We start from the raw sequence: 8132 nt of genomic DNA, 5'->3' as shown, positions 1-8132 counted from the left end.
CGTCGTTGTATGATGAATCTCCATGAAGTCTTTGAGCTCAACTACACTTTTCTATCCTAGTCCGAGACTTAGCTATGTAGACTAGAAATCAAGACACATAGTTTTGATCACTAACATTGACAAACATGCTTGAGATAGCAACGCATGCGAGGTCGATCGAGATATGTGTAGTTGCAGGAAATCCTACACTACACCACTCATATGATTTCATGGATGATCAGCTCATTTTTAGGTTTTCACTCTTGATTTTATTGATTAATTTTTGAATGTTCTTACAAGAAAGATAAATAAGTCAAGAATAATTTCTCTGCTCTGAACTTTCTCTCTCCTATTTACTTGTTCTTACTCAAAAAATCCCTCCTCTCTTTACAACTCGAATGACTATTTATAGGGAAATACATAATGGATGACAGCTAATTTGTCCTTTATTTTCGGATATGTTTGCGATATTCTCGCAACCTTACAAATGTTAATTTCGCAAGCTCTCTAATTTTCGCAAGACTGTCACATCTTTCTCATGACTTTAAATGACGTCATTTATTCTATCATTTCTAAATGTTCTGCTGCGACGCTATTGTGTTGTACCATTGATAATTTCGCTGAGACATAATTGTTGCGAGATTCTGATCCTACATCTTGCCTCTTCTCATATCTTCTCTGCAAAGTAGAGAATGATGTGAGAAATGCCGCAGCTTATCTTTTCATATTCCACATTTATCACACGTACTCTTCTTCCATTTATTTCTTGACATCTTCTGTAACCGCTACTTTTCAACCGCTCACGTCTCTTCGTCCTTAATGGTGTTTATTTCTTCGAGTAAATTTTTTCTTATATACTCTTCTCCCCCCCTTTTTCACTTTTCTTTTACTTTCTCTTCTATTTTTATTCTCTCATCTCTGCAACTCTACTATTCTTCTGCAAATTCTGCTGTTGTAATTTTTTCTTCCTTCAATCCTTTTACTTTCCATACATTCCCATACTCTATATTCAAACATGGCTCCAAGTGGTCATATATATGAGAAGAATTTACAAGATTCCAAAAAGATCTTGCTGGTAAAGGTTTTACACTCTCCACCATTCCTGGTGAGACTACCAAATCAATTCTTTCTCAAGCTTTTCTCTGATCAAAATTGTGATGATCAATCAATCATAATTTCGCTAGGTCAGATTCTCGCAGGTCTCCCTATTCCTCTTTATAACCCAGGTCTTCCTTTATTTTATGAAATTCTCGCTCATCCGGGATTTTCGCGAGCCATCTTCCAACTAAGTGGGGACTGCATCCGTCTGATGCTAGAGTTCGCTAATCGTGGTGCTGGTAGAGGATCTCTTTACTCCAAAGAACTTAGGGATCCAAAATTCGCAAACCTAGAATAGTTGCTGAGAAGTATACAGTGGCGAATTTCTTTGAAAACTACGAACTTATCTCCATGAAGAAGAGAATACTCGTGGGGTATTCGATTAAGAAGGAAAGATAACATTGATGAAGCCAAAATTATTATGCAAGATATTGACTGGCATTCTGGTAAAAACAACTCCTCGCCAATCCAAAGATGATAAATGGTGTGTTTTTCCTTTAATGTAAAGGGACCCTACATTGCTGGATCAAACGTTCTTCCTGCGAATCTCGCTGCATATCAACTTGGGTTTTCTCTTGGCCCGAGAAGGAGAAAGAGGTATGTTTCTCTCCTTTAACTATTTTATATTTCTTTGATTTTTACTATTTGTTCGCTAAATCTTGCGATATTCCGCAGATCCAAAAATAAGGATAGTTATAATAGGACTGGGAAATCTAGTACTATGTTAGCTCTTCGCTCATACACAGATGAGGTAAGAAATTTTCTCTTATGACTTTAAATAGTACTGTTACTTTCATGCTTCCATTTCTTATTTCTATCTGTGTGTGAAGATTATTGCTGAAGTAGAAGAATCTGCTGATGCTGCGAAGATTGGTGATAAAGGTAAAGGTGCTCTTCGCAGGGAAAAATCAACTGGTCCTCCTCCAAAGAAAAGAAAAGTTCGTTCTCCTTCTCCTTCAAATGTTCCTTCTAACGAAAATTTCGAAAGTGACAAGGGTGATGAGGATAACGATGATCTTGCTGCAACTGAAGATTCTCCACCTGAATCTTCTATGGCTAAGCTTTCTGGCCTCTTTTCTGATTCTCTACAAGGAATGGGAGATAGCCAATTCGCAAATACCTGCAAATCTCTCGCTACCCTTTGTGACGTCCCTTTACTAGATGGTGATAGCTCTCTTCGTGGAGTTTCTAGATCAGTGACTCCCGACTTCTTGCATTCTCTCAATAGTCTGGTATACTTTTATTTCTTTTACTTCTTCATTGTTATAACTCAAAATCTCTTTCTATATTAATATTTTTTATTTCTTTTCGCAGGCTGGAAAAGCTTCTTTTGGTTGCCTCAGATCTAGAGAGAAGACGCGAAAATCTTGAAAAGAAGAATCTTCAATTTCGCAAAAGAATGAAGAATTGGAAGCTGAAGTTAAAGGTCTTCGCGAGAAAAAAATAGACAATTAGAAATTGATTCTTCCTCGTAAGAACAAAATTTCTAGTCTTCAACAAGCTAATAATCAGCTTTACGGTATGCTACTTTTCTCTTTTCTCTTTATTCATTCATCCTGTTGTTTTATCTTATTAATGATCCTTTTGCAGACATTTATGGTCTTTCTGATGAAGCTACCCTTCTTCGCTCATTTCCTAATGCCTTGGATAATGATACCCTTCTTGAACGTCTTAACAATTCTTTAAATAACTTCTCAAATGATAGAATTTCATCTCTTTCTCTAAATGAACTTAGATCGAAATTAATCATAGATCCAGTTTAGGCTTAGCCAACAGATTTAAGCGTCTCCTTATTGATTCCAAAGAGAAAACCAATGAGTTAAGAACCAAAATTAGCGGTCTCATAGATGATAAGGATCGTATCTCTGATCAAGGTGCCAAGGCTTTGGCGAAATCCAAGAGGCTCTCCTTGAAGTTCAACTTGAGCGAGATGAAGCTAACGCAAGAATATTGAACTCTGCGAAAGGGAAAATCAAATTCGTTCTCGTCTTCTCAAGTAGTGAGGATGAATTTGTCTGGGCTGCGAAAATTTTAGATGATGCTAGAAAAGATTTAGGCGTAAATGTTAGTCTCCAAGTTGAACATACAACCTTGATTAGAGATATGATTTCTGACAGAGAAGGTTACTAATTGCTCTTCTTTACTAATCTTTGCTTCTTATGAATTTTCATCAGTTAATAATTGTTTCTTTGTTCGCAGATTCTGAAAAAATATCGTGAAAGATTGAAGAACTTGAAGCTGAAAAGGAGGAACTCGCAAAGAATCTTTCTTCTCGCAACGACAAGTATTCTAGATTAAAGAATCAAATCAAATCACCGTTGAGAATTTTAAGAATGACGCTATGCATTTTCGCAATCAAACCATCCAATGGTTTGTGATGATCATAATATCCACATTCTGATTATCCTTGTCTTTTGAAGAAATCCCACAATACTCCAGTTTGATTATCTCTGATAGCGAAGCTGACGATGAAGAATCGATAGTGATGGAAGTTCTGATGGTGATGAAGATTCTGACGAGATGAAAAGGAAACAAGTCTGATGAAGATAATGAAGGATTAACCAAGAAATAGTCTTTACTTCTTTCTTTGATCTTTGTAATACTTGTATTTTTTCTTTTTCTATATTTGTGTTTCTTCATTTTGACCTGCTAAATGAAAACAATTCTTCTTTGCAATACAGTTAATCAATATAATCATTAATTCTTGAATTTTTGAGTAAATCTCTCATATGGAGATAAATAACATTTTCTAATTTCATACATTCCCATACTTCCTCTGTTATTTGAATCCAAATGAGAGATTTCAAAAAAAATTCTTATTGTATAATTTCTCAATTTTGCGAAGTGAATTTTGTTTCTTTTCAAAATCTCATTCCTGTGTGGTCTTATTTGCCTTCCTAATTAAAGGTCTTATTATGCCACCTCTTGTCATTGCGACAAAATCGCAGGACGTCCTTGCACTTTCATGCAAAAACCCATTGATCTTGCCTTCTCTTCAGGAATGTTGCGACAATATGACAGGCCTAAATATTCTTGCGAAAATAAGCCCCATACATTTCGTCTTGCGACGAAATCGCAGGACGTCTTCGCACTTTCATGCGAAAACCCATTGATCTCGTCTTATCTTTTCTTTTGTATTATTGCCTCTTCAGGATTGTTGCACAAATATGACAAGCCTTAAATCCTTGCGAATAAAAAGCCTCATGACATTTGCGTCTTAAGACACTTATCAGCTCCCTAATGGAGGGTGCCGCCCTTATCTCCCCCCTGGTTGCCCCTTCAAGGAGGCGTACTTCTACCATACAAGGTTAGCTCCTCCCATCCAGTCTTAACAACAACCAGTTGTTTTGGCAGCCTCTTATCCCTTTTACCTATAGGGTTTATGGTTACGAGACTGCACCCTAAGTGGGGTTTTCTTCAGCCGAGTGCAGTATAAGCCAAGACTTGTCAAGAATGGCAAGGCTGCTTCAAACGCCCCGGCACTCTTGAATCAACCGTGTACCTCGGCGCCTTGATCAGATCTGCACTCCTTGGGAGAGTCCTTATTACCTTAGTCGCCCAACCCAAGTCATATGCTAAGTTGAGAATCCAAGGTGCCTCTCCCGGATGGGCTTATTGACCCCAAATCTCCATGACTCAGGTTCCGGTGGCGGTGTAGCCTTTCCCTGAATCATGCAATAGGTACCCCCTTATATGACGTACTTTAGGTCTTACATTTTCCTCTTGCGAAATTGTATTCGCGAACTAGGGTGTACGCCATAAAGGTTCGCCTCTTTCTCTTTTGTCATTCTTTCTGATTATTTTCTGTAAAATTCATTATCTCTGCGAGAGTCTCGCAAATCATTATATTGTTTCTGAATTCGCAATCTCAATTTGTTGCTCAATCAAATTTTTTTGAGAATTTTACTTATTGCGAGATTATCGCAACAACTTAATCATTCATACATTTCTTGTTTATTACCTTTGCCATCCTCTGCTTCTTTATTATTTTCTGCTACTGCTTCCTTGGTAGTGGTATGTTCATCCTTTTTATTCTGAACTAGCATTAATTTCGCAAATCTCTTCTTTTTTTGTGTCGCCAGTTTCCTTCTTGTTTGCTCTTCCTTCGCAAGATTCTATCTCAGTTTCGTAACATCTCTTTCCTTCAACCCAATCTCCCTTTATGATTCCTACACCATTGGGGTGAGGAATTTGATGCATTGGTGGAAAGTTGAAGCTACACCTAGAATCCCATGTAGCCAAGGTCGACCAATTAATACATTGTAGGGTGATTCTACATCAACGACACAGAATGAGATTTCAGAAGATATTCCCTTCAATGGAATTTGCATAGTAACCTCCCCTTTAGGCTTGTTAGCAGTACCATTAAAACCATATTATATGTTGATGGTATAGATCATCTCTTCCACCATGGTTTTATAAGTATGATAAAATAAGATGTTCACTGAGCTTCCAGTATCGACTAGAATTCTATTGATTGCCCATGAATCTTCAGCTTCATCATCCTCATCTTCTTTCGGTTTTGGATTAATTTCTAATTTTATTACCAATGGATTGTCATGCACCTCTTCTCCTTCGGGAATTTCTTTCTGGTAAAAGAAATGATCTGTTTCTGCCATTCCTCTAATGGCGAGATTTTCGCAATATTCATAATTTATCTTCCATTATTATCTCTTGCGAACACTCTACTCAAAACATTATCATGAAAATCTTCAATTGTCTTATATGAATGTACGATAGAGTGACAGAATAGATTTTTTGCTTTTGACCAACTTCTATGAAGAATTTTCTTTCTTTTTCATCGTATTCACTTTGTGATGTTCTGGTGGTGGTGGTAATGGTTGAGATTGCGGATGCCCTACCAGAAAGTCGTTTAGTTTTCCTTGATCTATCATTCTCAAAATAATTCTTTACATTTCTGCAATCGTTTGTGGTATGTCCATGAAAATGATGATAAGAACAAAATTCATGACTTCTGTGGTTTGGGGTGGTTCCGTTCCCATGTTCATGGTGTTGGTATATTCTCCATCAAAATTATAGCTTCCCATATCTTCTCCACACTTGCATTTAGAGGTGGCATCTTGATTTCTTCCCATATTACCTTGTGACTTCCTTGTCCTCTATTAAAGTTTGGTCTTTGACCTCCATAAGTTTCTTGTGGTTGATCGAGTCTTTGAATCTTGTTATTTCCTCCACGATTGTAGAAATTTTTTCTGTTTCATACTCTTCTTGATATCGCTTCCCATAGCTACCAACTTCTGTTGATTGTTACCTGTCATATTTTCTTGTTGTACTTGCGAAGTATTCGCCACTGTGTTTATTAGCTTGGGTAATAAGCTTGCATTCTGTTTGTGAGCTGGTGTTCGCAACTGGATATGATTCCATTTCATTTTGTATTTCCTCTAAAGCAATGTATTCTTCTTGAAGTTCTCGCAATTCAGTCATTGTAATCGTATTCTTGACTCTGAAAATTTGGACAACACAAGGTTTGTTGCAAACATAGCATTAATGAATGATAATATGAGATATCTCTCATCTACACGGCCAGCCATTTCGCTACACATAGTTCTCCATTTTAGTCAAGTGTTTCAAACTTTCGCCAATCCTTTGTTTAATCCAAACACATCTTCTATACCAGGTCGTGAGGAATTATTACTTATATATGCTCCCAAGAATGTGGTCTGCAAATGATTGAAGAGGTTATTGTATTCTTTGGTAAACCTTCAAACCATTTTAACGCTTCTGTTAAGCTGGATGCGAAATATTTGCACAATACCGCATCATGATTTTCCCATTGTAACATGCACCTCACATAAGCTTTAATGTGTTGAATTGCACAAGTTGTTCCATCGAAAATGCTGGTTAATGCAGGCAAATTGCATTTTGGTGGTATTCCTCCTAATTGTACTTCCCTTGTAAATGGAGTTTTCGAAGCTTCTTCTATTGCTTCATCCAATTGTCTTCTACCTACTTCTCCTCTGTTATTTAGCATTCCTCTCATTTCTTCTAATTCTTTCAAGATTTGTTTATTTACACTGAATCTTGATCCATTGGTCTCTTTAATTTTGCTTCTCTTCTTCTACGTTCACGTCTATCTTCTCTTGCGAAATTTTGCATCTTCTTCATTATCCTCATCTCGCTTCTTCTGCGATTCTCTTCCTCATCTCTATCTTGAATTCGCAAATGACGATGCCTTTCATTTTCCCCTCCATTATTTTTTCATTTCTTATCAATTCAATTCGCTGTCTTTCAGCCATTCTCTTTACTCTATCATACTCCTCATTGAGATTATCATTATTCCGGTTTTGTGTACGCCTTCTTTCTCGATTGTCATGATTGTTCTGGCGAATTGTCTCCTGAAGTCTTGTTCTTCCATTTCCGCTCTCAATCTTTCACGTTCACAGATTAAACGTGCTTGTTCAGCATAATGTCTTTCAATTTCTTCTTCAATTGTCTGTTGATTTCTTTGAGTTTCTCTCACATGTAAAATTCTTCTTCCTTCCTCTTGATTTCCTTCGCCATCTTGGTTATTTTTCCTGATTTTGTCCGTTCTCTTGATTTCCTCCAATTTGCCTATCATCAAAAGTTTCATTTTGTGGAACGTAACGATCAGTTCTTTCTCTATTTTCGCGATATTCTTCATTAGGATTTGATATTTCTTCTTGAATATTATTTCCAGCATTGATTGGGTGAATTTCCCCCATTTATCTTCTAGACGATCTTGAATATGATTTGTAATACTTCTCGATCTTCTATTCTGTAGTCTTATATTCTCCATCCTTAATTCGTGATTTTCCTTGTTAAATTTGCACGTTCTTCTGCCTTCAGCTCTTCTTTCTTCATGTATTCTTTTATCAATGTTTCTAACGCTCCAATTTCCTCACCTCCATGAATTATTCTTCATCTACTTCTTGATTTTCTCTCCTGTCTATAATTTCTGTTTTGTTGCTCTTCTTCTATTTCTTCTGCTGAATTTGATCGCCAAGTGTGTATACTCACCCTGTCATAATCTGTATTCCTCTCTTGAACTAGTGTTTGTTGAATTGGCGGTTGAA

Source organism: Papaver somniferum, chromosome 4 (genome assembly GCF_003573695.1).
Source record: "Papaver somniferum cultivar HN1 chromosome 4, ASM357369v1, whole genome shotgun sequence".
NCBI classification, from domain to species: Eukaryota; Viridiplantae; Streptophyta; class Magnoliopsida; order Ranunculales; family Papaveraceae; genus Papaver; species Papaver somniferum.
This window is presented reverse-complemented; position numbering follows the sequence as displayed.